Source organism: Ovis canadensis, chromosome 2, assembly GCF_042477335.2.
Source record: "Ovis canadensis isolate MfBH-ARS-UI-01 breed Bighorn chromosome 2, ARS-UI_OviCan_v2, whole genome shotgun sequence".
Lineage (NCBI taxonomy): Eukaryota > Metazoa > Chordata > Mammalia > Artiodactyla > Bovidae > Ovis > Ovis canadensis.
The window spans coordinates 9,678,027-9,691,371 of NC_091246.1; the positions used below are offsets into that span (position 1 = coordinate 9,678,027).

The 13,345-nt window shown below is 53.1% G+C and overlaps 1 long non-coding RNA gene across 1 annotated transcript; it reads right to left on the reverse strand.

Annotated features, from left to right (window-relative positions):
• Positions 1-4,883: 4,883 nt before the first annotated feature.
• On the reverse strand, positions 4,884-9,500 carry LOC138434498 (uncharacterized). Its single transcript, XR_011254814.1, has 3 exons — positions 8,683-9,500; positions 6,680-6,856; positions 4,884-5,219 (listed from the first exon to the last, which is right to left on the reverse strand). It is a non-coding gene; the product is annotated as an uncharacterized lncRNA (long non-coding RNA).
• Positions 9,501-13,345: the final 3,845 nt, after the last annotated feature.

The window sequence follows — 13,345 nt, forward strand, 5'->3', positions numbered from 1 at the left end:
CTCCCCTGCCCTGCCCCCGGGCCGCCCTCACCCCTTCCTCCCCTGCCCTGCCCCCAGGGCGCCCTCACCCCTTCCTCCCCTGCCCTGCCCCAGCCTCACCCCTTCCAGGTTTCAGCCCTAAACCACACATCTGGTCTCTCTGCCTCAGGCTTTGTTTCCGGGGAACCTGGCCAAAGACATTCACCTCTCAGCTTCAATTCTTTCTGAAAATAGGGGTGATCAGACTCATTCCCCAGGGTTGTTCTGATAATGAAAGGCGATTTGCAAATCACTTGACATGGGGCCTGCCTGGTGTTGAGTAAGCCTTTGATAGATGCTTACCGTCATCCCTGCCATCCGCGCTGTCATCGCCCGCGCGGAGGGCTGTGGGGAGTGGGGAGGCTGAGGCCGGCAGCGCCTTCCTCCCTCCACTTCTCTGATTCTAGCACAACAGGCTTCCACGGGCTTCGCAGCCATCTACCCACCTCCCAGGAGGCCCACCCAGCTGTCCCATGGACACTGCACACTTAGCCTGTCCAAAAGTGTCACCTTGTCTTACCCCAGCTCGCTGCCCCTTCAGTGCTCCCCTCCCATCTCCTGCCCCCAAGGAGGATAGATACTTCATCATTCATTGATATTTCTGATGACAAGAACAGAGCCTGGAATACAAGCGATACTCAACACGTGTTTGCCGATTGAATGAATGAGAGAGTGAAGGGGACACAATAACAAGGAAAGATCTAACTTGCCTAAGAACGTACCAAGCAAGGTGAAAATAAACCCAGACCCAGGGTTCCTGCTTTCACAGACTCCTACAAGGTCAGCAGGCAGCAGGAGCTGCTGGGGGCCAGCCAGCGACTCCGTCTGCCCCCATCCCAGGCCCTTGGAGTCTCTGCGGGCAGCACCTCCCTGCCAATGTCCAGCCTCTCCCAAATCATGGAAAGAATGAGAGCAACCAGCAGAGGCCCAGGGATGCTCACGGGCTCTCCTAGGAAGCTGGCGACGGGCCGTGGGGAGCTTCCAGCCACTTCTGAGTCCTCCGCACAGGCGCTGTGCACGCAGGCGGGCTCCCTGTGGGAGGGAGGCACCTCCTTCTGTCCTGGGGCAGACGCTGAGGCCCTCATCTCTCTGGCTCCCAGGACTGCAGGGCTCTGGGCCACGGCCCACTGCCCAGATGGGAAGACAGAGGCCAGGTGGGCTCGCCCAAAGTCACCCTGTGAGTGGGCAGAAGGCTTTGACACCACACCTCCTAAAGTCAGCAATCACAGTAACTGCTGGAGCTGCCATTTGTCCAGCCCTTCCTCTACCCCAGGCGCCGTGCGGGCTGCTGTGGCCACGGGCTCAGTTCCTAGGCGTAGGTTTTATAATCCCCATTTGAAACATAGGGGCTACATAGCCTTGAAAACCTGAGTCACTCACTCTAGGGCACGCAGTTTCAAGGTTGGGCCGGACCCCTGTGGAGTCCTGGCTGGCCCCAGAGGCAGCTATGACACAGTTCCCGATCCCTGCAGGCCTGTCCCCTAGCCCTGGGGGCCTGGGCACCCAGCTGATGCCATGTGCTGAGGCGCTCCCAGCCACGGCCCTCACCCACCAGCCCTCAAAGCCCCTTTCATGGGCCTACTCCACACCCCACTGGGGAGGCCGGACAAAACCGCTAGTGTTGGGATTATTTTTCTATTTCCAGATGGATCTGTTTTCTGGCTCCATCCAGGGCCTCCCATCCTTGCGTGGGGGCCGGGGGCCCAGCGCCAGGTTAATATTAGGAGGTAGCAGGGGAAAAAAAAAAAAAAAGCAACCTAAGGCAGCTCCTCACAGAGTTCTGGGCTGTTCCACCAGAGCAGCCTCGGAGGAATATTCCTGGGGCATTTAAGGGGGCCTGGCAGCCACGCGGGCCGCAAGGAAAAAAGGATACTCTTTAAAAAAAAAAACAAAACAATTGTTCAAGGAAGCTCTTCAGTGTCTCATTTTAGGCTAGGGGCCAGCACAGAGTCCCCAGGTGATCTTGGAGCTGAGCTGGACTGTACATACACTGAACTGAAAATGATATTTTAAAATTCAATCAGGCAGTCTTTCATTTAACCAATATTTACTGAGTTCCTACTGTCATCAGGGGATGCACAAAGGTTTCTGCTAGGGTGGAGCCCACAGCCTACTAGGGAGACAGCGTTAGTTGGGTCATCACTCTGGTAAAGGGACCCTACCATTGGGGTCAAGTGCTGTGGAAAAGAAGACCCCGATACAGAGGATGTCAGACTTCAGCTTTTGTCTAAACCACCCAATCTAAATTTTTCAAAAGAAAAAAAAATAGACCCAAAGAGGGATAGAGACTTTTGGGTACCTGGACAGAGTACCAGGGTCCAGAGCTATACTCCCCCAACTTTGGCTGGGCCGTGGCAGAACAACTTGGACAGTGATGGGATCCAGACAGTCTTGCCTTGTTATTGGGGGACCAAGTGAAGAAGATCAGGATGAAATGTTCACTTCAGATTGTAACTTGGGCCCATGTGCTGGGACTCAAACCACGGTCTTCCAACTGAGATCACACACCTGCTTTCGGAACTTAATGAAGCTCAGGTTCTCTATGTCTCATCACAGAAAGAACTCAGTGAGAGACAAAGTGACAGGTAAGCAGCGGATTTAGTTAGAGAGAAACACAGACAAAGTGACAGGTAAGAAGCGGATTTATTTAGAGAGAAACACACTCCACAGAGTGTGGGCCATCTCGGGAGGCGAGGGCAGCCTCATGGTGTGCTGTGGTTAGCTTTTATGGGCTGGGTAATTTCCTAGGCTAATGAGTGGGAGGATTATTCCAACTGTTGGGGGGAAGGGGTGGAGATTTCCAGGAATCGGGCCACCACCCACTTTTTGATCTTTGAAGGTCAGCTTGGAACTGTCATGGCGCCTGCGGCTGTGTCGCTTAGCTGATGTGTTACAGTGAGCGTGTACCGAGGCTCGGAGTCTAGTGGAAGTCGACTTGTCTGTCATCTTGGGCCCATTTGGTTCTAGTTTAGGTTGTATCCTTAAATAAGTAAGTGTTAGTCACTCAGTCATGTCTGACTCTTTGTGACCCCATGGACTGTAGCCCACTGGGCTCCTCTGTCCATGGGATTTCCCAGGCAAGAATACTGGAGTGGTTTGCCATTTCCTTCTTCAGAGGATCTTCCCAAGCCAGGGATAGAGCCCTGGGCTATGTCATTCCTTCAAAGGTTGTGCCCTGCTCACTTCCTCCTGCTTTAAGGCTATGCGGAACTGGTTGACCACCATTGATGAAAGCCAAGTGTATAAGGAAATTGTCTCCAAAGCTCATTAAATCTGTCTGTTAGTGGAAATGTGACTCAGTAACTTACCAAAAGACCCAATCCAGCCCGAGGAGGAACATGTTTCACTCTCTTCTTGGCCTCCAAAACCCAGGAACAAAATCAACGTTGTGTGTTTGTGTGGGGCACAGATGTGACGTTGGGGCAGGGGAGGTCCTCTGAGGCCCAGGAGAAGTACCGGGGCATTTTGACCTGAAGCAGAGTCGCCTGAGTGCAGGGAGACAGCCCCTTGAAGGGCCATCCCGTATGAGTCCACGCTGTCTGGGTGGTTTTGGGGAAGGCTCCAGAGGGACATTTCACCCCATGCTGAAAAGGAACTTGAGTTTTCAAACAACGTACAGAGGGTGAAAACAGAGGGTGGTGAACAGCCAGGCCTGGCCAGGGTGGGGCTGGGGGTGGGGGGAGGACAGCAGAAATCAATGACTCCTTGGCAGAGGCTGAAGGGGAAACTTCTGGCCCGGTTAGGGGCTTGGATCAGAACCCAGGGCCAAATGAGGTCTACAGATGTTGTCACACTCAGGATCCTGGCAGGAGGCAGCACACGCTACAACAGGGGTCAACTGAGAGAGTATTCAATGCTCCCGGCAAACAGACCAAGTAGCTGATAGCTAGCGATGCTGCTACTAGTGACCCTGATTAAAAAAAAAAAATTAGAATGGAACCTCTCAGTGGAGATATTCAAAACAAGTCATCCACAGAGGATTGGGCTAGGTTGTGGGACTCAGCCAGGGCTGGTGGAGCACCCGGGACAGTGAGAAGCCCTTGCCATCTGATTCTGAAGGCACGAGGGGAGGGAACAGGCTAGTGAAGCCAAGCGGGAGCTACAGCAGGAAAGCCACCATCGCAAAGTTCCAGCGGTGGGGGCAGAGAGGGAGCAAACACCCCAGCCTCTCCTCCTGCCCTCGTAGCAGGTCCCCCACAAACCAAACGCACTCAGAAGTTAGGGGATGAGGGAGCCAAGGTGAGACCGTGCAGCCCCCAGAGGTCAGCCTCCTGAGGGCACAGGACAGGGCAAGGAGGTGCAGGGAATGGACGAGGGGACCAGGAACGGGCAGGAGAATAAGAAGACAAGAGAGGTTTCGACTGGCTGTCCATATGTCCACCTTCAAAAAAAAAATACCTTGGGTGGTAAGGCGATTTCCAGTTGGCCACAGACCTCAGCACTCCCAGCTACCTGACAGTTCAAGCGGCCTGGTTTAATAGGTTCCCAGCTGGCCCCTGAAGGCAGCTGAGTTTGTAAGCCCCAGAAAACTGAACTCAGAGGTGACTTCCAAGTCCCCTTCGACTTCCTGATTCTCAGGGAGGAGTGGGGTAGATTAAGAAAAGAAAGTCAATTGTTCAAGCTGGGCTGAACCCCTTCCCTTCCCTTCCCTGTGCTGGGACCCACGTGGGGTTTTGGGAAACCAGTGATTATCAAGAAAGATTGGTTTTAAACCTCAGAAAACTTAGTCTGATGGGAGGTGACTTGAATTTGTTGAACAAATATCTAGAAGGCATGGTTAGGTGTTGTTTACATAGCAACAAGCGTTAATTCCCCTGACCTTATATTTGTTGGGGAAGACAGAAAAGAAGGAAGGAAACCCATAAATGTATAATTTTATAAGCATTGTGTAAAACACCAAACAGGCGAAGTGTTTTGAATATGATGAGAATCCTGAGGCTTGTTAAAGTTATCAGTTGGTGTGTGAAAAACAATTGCAAGCAGAGTGACTCACATAACAACCAGACAAGCTGAAGGCTTGTCTCAGTTCCTTGAGGTCCGGGGTCTGGACTGGGAAGACTCAGACCGCTGTGGGAGCTCGAAGACGTAGGGGCCGGGCTCACCTGGAAGCATCTCCATTCACGTGTGTGGCAGGCACCCCAGTGCCCCACTCTTGACCAAAGATGTCCACGTCCTCATCCTGGAACCAGTGAATAGGCTACCTTAGGTGGTAAAAAAAAAAAAAAAAAAAAAAGAGGGTCTGTAGGTGTGATTAACTTCAGGATTTTGAAGTGGGAAGAGTGTCCTTGGTCACTCAGATGGGGCCAATGGAAAGTCAGAGAAAGACGCATGACAATGGAAGCAGGGGACATAGAGAGATTAGAAGATGCTATGCTGCTGGCCTTGAAGTTGGAGAAAGGGACTATGAGCTGAGGAATGCAGGCAGCTTCCAGGAACTGGAAAAGGCAAGGATCTCCCCCAGAGTCTCCAGAAGAAATGCAGCCTGGCCAGCATCTTGATTTTAGCCCAATGAGACCCATTTGGGACTCGACTCCAAAAGTGTTAAGAGAACACATTTGCATTATTTTAAGCTACCAAGCTTGCAGTAATTTGAAGACATAGCAGCACTAAGAGGCTAAAACAATGTAACTCGTGCATTAACTTTAAGGTAACGAAAAAGTGGGCTCAGCCAGGATGGCTAACCAGATCACCACTCCCCCCACTCCCCCACCATGACCTCTCCAGGTGGCTTGGTCTTCCTCACAGCACAGTGGCCTCAGGGTGGTTGGACTTTCCATGGTGGTCCAGAGCTCTCAAAACAAGTGTTTTAGCAAAAAGGCAGAAGCTCCATGGCCTTCTACAACCCAGCCTCAGAATTTCCTAGTGTCGCTTCCATCATACACAATGGATCAAAACAGATACAAGTCCAACCAGGATCAAAGAGAAGGGACAGAGACCCCCACCTCTTGCTAGGGAGAGAACTGGAGCATTTGCAGCCATGATTTTAAAATCACCGCAAGGCTAGATTAGATAGGGTGGTCAGGGAAGACTCCTCTGAGGAGCTGACATTTGAAAAGAGGCTGGATGAGGTGAGTGAGCGAAGCTGGCAGAGGGCTCCAAGGAAGAAAACAGAAGTGCGAAAACCCAGATGTGAGAACGGTACAGGCAGATAACTAGGCAGTTCCGGTTCACGAGACAAGTGATCAAGGGGCTCAAGGGGTTGTGGAATCCAGCACAGGACCCTGGAATCAGGCTGAGAAGCTTCTAGAAGGAAGGAATGTATGAGCAGAGGGCTGATGATTGGAGCTGAGATGACTCATGTTGGAGGACTTGGCAACCCCTCTTTCACACTCCGCATTCCACCTCATGGAGCGGTAAGGACTGGTCCAAGCTCCTGTCTCTCTGGGCCCTGGGACCCCCACAGGCTCAAGCAGACCTTGGTAAAGATGTCTGTTTCCTGCGCTTTGAGTCAGCTCTTTCTGTGCCGCCCATGGTCTGCCCTTTCCTCCCAGACACCCTTTCGCAGGCTCCACCAGGTGAGGCCTGACCTCATGAACCCAGGGCTGGACAAGCGCACTTTCTCATAAAGGTAAATAGAGCCAGTGGGACGCAGAGAGAGGCAGTGTGCACACAGGGAGCCTACCTCCCCACCCGATGCCTCCCAGGCCTGCCCTCTGCCCACCTTTTGGGGACCAGGCAAAGCTTTCTTCCCTTCACAGCTGCAGCCGGAGGTGGGAGGAGGCCCGGGTCCAGCCAATAAGAACAGAGCAGAAAACATTTCTCTGGTCTCCAGGGTCAGCACAAGAATTCCAGCCCCGGCACAGGATTTGGCATGTAGAAGATGCTCAATAAATATTCCCTGAATAAAGGAAACAAAGACAGAGAGAAAAAGAAAAGAAATGAAGGGAGGGAGGGAGAAGGAAGAAAAAGAAAGGAAGTCAGTTTTTTCTCTGACACAATAAAGATAGAGAAAAACACAGGCCATGTTTCGATAGTTGTGGGTTCAAATCTTAGTTCAGCCTTTTACTAACTTACTGCAGGTCATTTTACCTTTCTGAGTCTCAGTTTCCTCATCTGTAAGATGGGGATAATCATAGCAACCAATCACCCTAAGCTAGGGGATGACTAAACAGGATGGTCTCCAAAAAGTGCCAATAAAGAAGGTGATGGGGGGCTTCCCTGGTGGTCCAGTGGTTAAGAATCCACCTTCCAAAGCAGGGGATGTGGGTTCAATCCCTGGTCGGGGAACTGAGATTCCACGTGCCACAGGGCAACTTAGCCAGAGCGCCGCAACTACTGAGCCTGTGCACCCTGGAGCCTATGCGCCACAATTGAGGCCCAAGGCAGCCAAATAAATACATTTTTTTAAGAAGAAAAAGAAGGTGATGATGATGGTGATGGAGAATATGGTGTGTAACAGGCCTAAGCCCTTGGCACATGTCAGACGCAGCTCTAAGACCCCCTGTAAGAATCAGTATCTTTCATTCTCACAGCAAAACAGGGAAATATTTTACAGATGAGGAAACTGAGGCACAGAGAGGCTAAGCAACTTGCCACAGGTCACATAGCTGATAAGCTGTACATCACGAGTTCAAACCCAGGCCGAGCCCATACTCCAACTGCATACTACAGAAGCTGGCATGTAGTAGGAACTCACTAACGGGCATGTCCTCTGTCCACTGGGTAACTGTCTTCTCTCCCATTGGGTGAAAAAGTGAAGGTGTTAGTTGTTCAGTCATGTCTGACTCTTTGCAACCCCATGGACTGCAGCCCACCAGGCTCCTCTGTCCATGGAATTCTCTAGGCAAGAATACTGAGTGGGTAGCCATTTTTTAGGGGATCTTCCTGACCCCAGCATTGAACCTGGGTCTCCTGCTTTGCAGGCGGACTCTATTGTCTGAGCCACCTCCCACTGGATGATGAGCACTTAAGAGGGGGGCTGCTGGATCCTGTCTCCTGGTCCCCAGCCCAGGGCTGGACACACAGAAGTGTTGCCTTGATAGGGGTGGTGTCAACGAGGGTGTCACTCTTGTCAAATCCTTTAAAGGGATAAGAGTGCTCTGAAGTCAGGTTGCCTGGAGTTGAAAGTCACCACAGTTTACTGGCCCTAAGCTTCAGTTTCCCCAGCTATCAGAGGGGATAATCAGAGTGCCCATGTCATATGGTCTTGTGACTTAGACCAGGATGTATGATGCTCAGCAAGGTAGCAGGTGAGAGCTCAGTGGATGCTAGCCATCATTACTATTATTATTTTTGTTGTTCTTCCTTACTCCTGCCAGGCAATAGGACCCTGGCTTTGCAAGGACCAGCAATCCTCCTGGGCAAAGAACAGTTAACCAGACTCTTTCTGACAACAGGTAACTTAACTCCCATCTCAGATGCCAAGGCAGAGGCCAACGTGGCTGGAACATGAGATCAGCCCTGGGCCGCGTGCTCCCCAAAGAAATGGCCAGAGCTTTCACCCCAACTCTTTCTTCTCCCACCTTCCAGAGTGGTGGTCATAGATACGGTGAAACAAGATCAGCCTCAAGTGGGACCGGGGTTGAGAGGGTGTCAGGAGCAGGTAGGTTGGGAGGGTGTAACACAAACCTTCTCAATCTCTCTCGCAGACGACACTGAATCTGCCCTTCGACTTCCCAGAGGCCGAGAGAGGTTAAGGTCCTGGGCCAGCATCACACAGCTTACCTGGCAGCCAGCTGGATAATTCTGGAGGTTCTTAACACTGCAGTGCTCCTCAGCCCAGTCCAGGGTCACTTCCTAAGGGCCAGCGGGCGATGATGGACGAGCCTCTCACATGGGGCTTGGACCACGAGCCAGGCCAGAGCCTTCAGTGTGGGAGGGTGGGGAGCCGACAGGTGGCAGGATCAGGTACCAGACCCTGCTCCTTTGCTCCCCAGTGAGGATCAGTTGCTCAGAGAAGGGGAGGAGGGCCAGGATCCGGCACAGGAAGGCGCTAGAAAGCCATTTCTCTAGTGCTGGCCAAGGGCTCCCCCAGCCTCAGTCTCCTTTTCTCTCTCTGCCTGGCTTCTGGCTCCAGTCCTTTCTGGCTGCAGTCTCTGTATTTGTCTGTCCCTGTCTGTGCTGGCCTCGCTTTGCCTCATTCCGCCTCTTTCTGTGTCTCACGCTATAGCTCTCCTGTCTGGACATCCTGTCTCCCTGTCTTCCCCCCTCCCTTTTCCTTGTCAGTCTCTCCAAGTATCTCCCCCTGTTTCTGCCTCGCTTTTGATCGCGCTGCATTTCTTTCTCCAGTCCAAGGCCTTTCCGTCTCCTTCCCTGATTCTCTCTTGTTTCTGCCTTTCCTCCTCTGCTTCCACCGCTTCCTCTGCCTGCTCCTCTTCCTCCTTCTCCTTCCCACCTCTGCCGTATCATCCAACTCACCTGGGACAGAGAATAGTTCTAGGGAGTTGGGGAGAGTGACCCAGCAGCGCTGGCTGGTCGGCTGGGCAGGCAGAGAGAAGTGGACAAGAAGTGGACAGAAGGGCAAGTGGACAAGAGGCTACTGCAAAGGTCTGGGCGGGGCGGGCCAGCTCTAAGCCCCGTGAAAGCTACGTGTGGAGGAGAGGACAATTCAGAGAACAAACCGTGAAGGAGGGGCCTCAGTGATGCTCTGGGGCTTGGGAGGAGGGCCAGCAGCTGGGAAAACTTCCAGGAGGGGAGATGAGGAAGGGAGGGCAGGGAGTGGAGTCGGGGGACAAGAAGGGGCAGATGTGGAGACCTGGGGCCAGCTTGGGGAGAGCCTTGAATGCTGACCAAGAGCCTGGACTTCAGCCCATGGGGCGGTGGCTCTTTATGTGAATCTGATGAAACTCCAGAACTCTCCCCTGACAAGCAGTACATGGCTGATGTTTGGCACCCAGCGGGTCAAGGCTTCTGGGACCCTGAAGTTCTTCTATGAGCCACGGAGACACCAGGACCCAAAGCTGGTTCCAGGCTGGGGAGCCAGTGAGAGTTTCTGAGCCAGGGGAGATGGCAGGCGTGGAGTTGCACTGTGGGACGGTGACTCTGCAGCAGGGAGGCCTTCATTGCACAGCAGAGGGGCCTTTGGCAGCCTGATTCGCCAGGCCCCCGGCCTCCTGGAGTGTCCCCTGCTTCCTGGAGGCTCTGCAGGCTGTTTGGACCTAATACAGGGGAGTGGGTCCGAGCCCTGAGCCAGAGTGGCTGCAGCCCAGGATGTTCAGTGTCAGAGGGAAGGGCTGGGGCCCTCTCCCCAATGCTGAGCGCCTGGGCTTGGCCCAAGAAGACGGGCCCTCTCGGATGATCTCACCAGCCTTTTGAATGATCCAACCAGCCTGGGGACCTGAGACAGTAGCCCTGCTCTACCAGGCTCAGTCTGGTCCTGTCCCTTTCTTCCTACCACCCACTCACCCACCTCCTGTCTTGGTTGCCCTGGGTGGACTCTCCACCTCCGGAGACAGCACTCATTTTGGCAGGAAGCAGGCCAGGGATGGGTGTGGCCCGTACTCTGCCAGCTAGGCCAGCCTGGGGTTTGCCATAGCATCCTTAGTCCACTATTTCAACACCCATTTCACAGATAGGGAGCCTGAGTCCAAGAGAGTGCTGAGACTTGCCCACCGATTCTGCAGGTTGGTGACCCAAGCTGGCCACCAGGCTTTCAACCCCAGGGCTCTCCTGCCTGTGCCAAGAGGAAATCTGCATAGCACCTGGTGGCACCCCATCACCTAAAGAGCCCAGGGCCCGTCCCCGTCCTGCTCTCCACTCAGGCTGCCCAAGCCAGTTGGAGCAGGACTCATTGCAACCTTTTGTTAAGTGCCCACTGTGTGCCAAACACTTGACATCATGACCCACCATGTAGGTGACAATTTGCCATGTTGTGTAGATGAGGCAGAGCCTCAGAGGAAGTTAAGTAAGTTGCCTGTGCTTCTCCTGCTAGGAACCAACAGAGCCAAGGTTAGGCCCCAGCTGTGCCCAACTGCAAAGCTCAAGGCTTTCTTCCACACCCATCCCTTTCTCCTCCTGTCATATCAAAGGGGCATCGCATCGGCTCCCCTGGAAGCTTGGGAGACCCAGGAATCTGTCCCTAAAACCAGAGGTCCAGGTGCCCACTTGGCTCTCAGAAGGCCGGGCAGGGGTCAGCTTTGGCAGCCAGGAAGATCCTCAGCTGCTTCCTTTCCTTTAGGGGAGCGGGAGATGCCCAGGAACTGGGTCTCCAGGGTTCTATTAATAGCCCTGCCATTGACTTGCTGTGCACCATGACTATATCGGCTCCCCTCTCCGGTTGAGCCTCTGTCTCAATCCGGAGTTGTTGGGCTCGTGGCTCTTACAGGGCTATGCCAGCCTGAGTGCCTGCAATTCCTTGGCTGGAAGGAGGTGCCTTGGTGCCCTCTGGGCAGAAGCTTTGCCAAGCTAAGGGTTTGGCACACTGTCTTTGCCTGCTCTGTTCGAAGGTGACTGTCTTATTCCAACAAGGAGCCACCCCTAGGGTGGCCCACTCCAAACCCCAGTGACTCACTTACAGAGTGAGGGGCAGGCGGGCGGGAGCTGTGGCTCTTGGCGTCCAGTGGAGCCCACGGGCCCACGGGCCCACGCCGTGCGGGAACTTGTGTCAACCACCGGCTCCTATAAATCGCAGGGCTGGGACAAGGTGGGACTGTCGGCAGCCCTCAGAGAGAAAGCTCAGCCTGTGTGCTCTGGGGAGGTGACCCGGGGGGACCCTGAGCCCTGCTCAGGGGCGTTAATGAGCACTCCATCTGGAGCCATCCTCAACCACTAGCTGCCGCTGACACAGCATTTCAGCCGCGCGAGAGAGCGCGTGTGTGTTCCAAGGCTAGCAAAGGCTCAGTTTTTCCAATCCGGAAAAATCCGTTCAAAGAGAGGAAAATTGAGGATGAGGAGCCGAAGATAGCTTAATTCGTGTTTCCTCAGTCAACGACTCAACTGGCTCACAGCAGTCGATCTCTGTGGATGTCTAACTGGGGAGACCCAGGGGGAGGGCCATGGCAGGGCCAGAATGGACACCTGACTCTCCCACTCCCAGCCCAAAGCTCTGGCCATCCTGCTGTACTGCCTCCTTTAGCCAGGGACCAGCCCCGTCCTTGGCCCCAGGGGAAGGTGCACCCTGGACTTCTCTGACCCTGATTTGGACCCAAGATCTCCTCTCTCTGAACTGCAGCCTGAATAGATGCTTCTACTAGGAGGCATCCTGGGCAGGGCACACAGAGTCCTATCTTGAAAGTCTATCACCAGAACCCGCCTGCTAATGCAGGAGACTTAAGAGACGCAGGTTCAATCCCTAGGTCAGGAAGATTCCTCTGGAGGAGGGCATGGCAACCCACTCCAGTATTCTTGCCTGAAGAATCCCCATAGACAGAGGAGCCTGGCAGGCTATAGTCCATAGGGTCGCAAAGAGCTGGACATGACTGAAGTGACTAAGCAAGGAGACAGAAGGGAATTCAGGAGTCAAACCAGAAAAATAGAAGTGATCAAAGCTTACGTGGTACTTACTGAGCACCAGCTTGTCCTGTTCTTAGAGCATTACATGTGTTAACTCATTTAATCCTCACAATAACCTATAGTTAGTCCCATTTTACAGATAAGGAAACTGAGGCACCCTGAGGTTAAGTAACTTCCCCTTGAGCACACAGCTAGAAAGGTGTGTAGCCTGTTTCTTGAGTCCATACCACAAAAGAAGATATCATGAGACAAGTTTTTGCTCCTCCTCATCGTCAGGCACCATCCTCAGTATTGAGGGCCCAGTGGTGAAAAGGAGAGACAGGAATCCTGCCCTCAAGAAATTTGTCATTCTTCCTTCCTTTACGTGTCCATCTATCATCCATCCACCATCCATTCATCATCCAACCACCATCCATCCATCAGCCAAACATCATCCATCCATCATTCACCTATCATCCACTCATCCAGTAGTCATCCATTCCTCTATGGCTAGTCTTACTCACTATTGCATCCCCCATGCCTGGCACATAATCCTCAACCAATATTTGCGAAGGAATGAAGAGACATTTGGGCCCAGTCTATGAGCTCTGGGTTTGAGTCTTTCGCCTTCTCCTAGTCTTAATGCAGTAAGGAGTAAGCAGTGCCCTACTCACCTCACGGGACTTTTGCGAGGCTCTAAAAGGGAGTAGACAAGTGCTTTGCAAACTGTAAAGGGCTATGCAGACATAGTCACCATCAGGCTCTGTGAGTGCTGGGGCCTGCAGGCCGAGTGTCTCTCAGGTCTGGCTGGTGAGACCTGTCAGACGCTTCCCCTCGGCCTGCCAAGAGGCCCAGAAAGGAAAGGAAATTGACATTTAATGAGCATCCACGATGTACCAGGGCTCCACACACTTTAACCCTGTCTTTTCTTTTCTTGTACAGATCAAAAAAATGGAAG